At 48.0% G+C, this 577-nt stretch overlaps 1 non-coding gene across 1 annotated transcript; it reads right to left on the reverse strand.

The window, feature by feature from the left end:
- Positions 1-217: 217 nt before the first annotated feature.
- LOC113457240 lies at positions 218-336 on the reverse strand. The gene has a single exon (XR_003377872.1). It is a non-coding gene; the product is annotated as a 5S ribosomal RNA (ribosomal RNA).
- Positions 337-577: the final 241 nt, after the last annotated feature.

A 577-nucleotide genomic window follows, 5' to 3' on the forward strand; every position in this document is an offset into this window, starting at 1 on the left:
TGCTTCCCTGTCCCCTGGGCCTCATCCCAGGAAGACCGCAGCCAAGAGAGACCAACCACAGTGTCAGGAGGGGGACCACCAAAGGGTAGTCAAAAGGCAGGAGAACCCTTTTACAGAGTGAAGCCAACATTCATTCTGCCATCTCTCTCCCGGGGCCCAAGTCTTGACTAGCAAATAAAGAACTTTCTTTTATTTGTTTTATTTATTTATTTTAAAAAGCCTACAGCACCCGGTATTCCAAGGCGGTCTCCCATCCAAATACTAACCAGGCCCAACCCTGCTTAGCTTCCGAGATCAGATGAGATCGGGCGCGTTCAGGGTGGTATGGCCATAGACTATTTGTTTTATTTTTGAGACAAACTAACCTCTAACTCACTGTCCTCCTGCCTCAGCGTCCGTAGGGCTGGAATTACAGGGTGCACATCACACCTGACTCTGGGGAAAGTGCTTCTGAATGGGACTGGAGACCACGGGGTCCTCTACATTTGTGGTACGGGGGAGCACACATGCTAAACCACTACACATTACTTTTCTTTTTTTTTTTTAATGGTTTTTTGGAGACAGGGTTTCTCTGTGG

This window comes from Microtus ochrogaster, chromosome 21 (assembly GCF_000317375.1).
Source record: "Microtus ochrogaster isolate Prairie Vole_2 chromosome 21, MicOch1.0, whole genome shotgun sequence".
NCBI classification, from domain to species: domain Eukaryota; kingdom Metazoa; phylum Chordata; class Mammalia; order Rodentia; family Cricetidae; genus Microtus; species Microtus ochrogaster.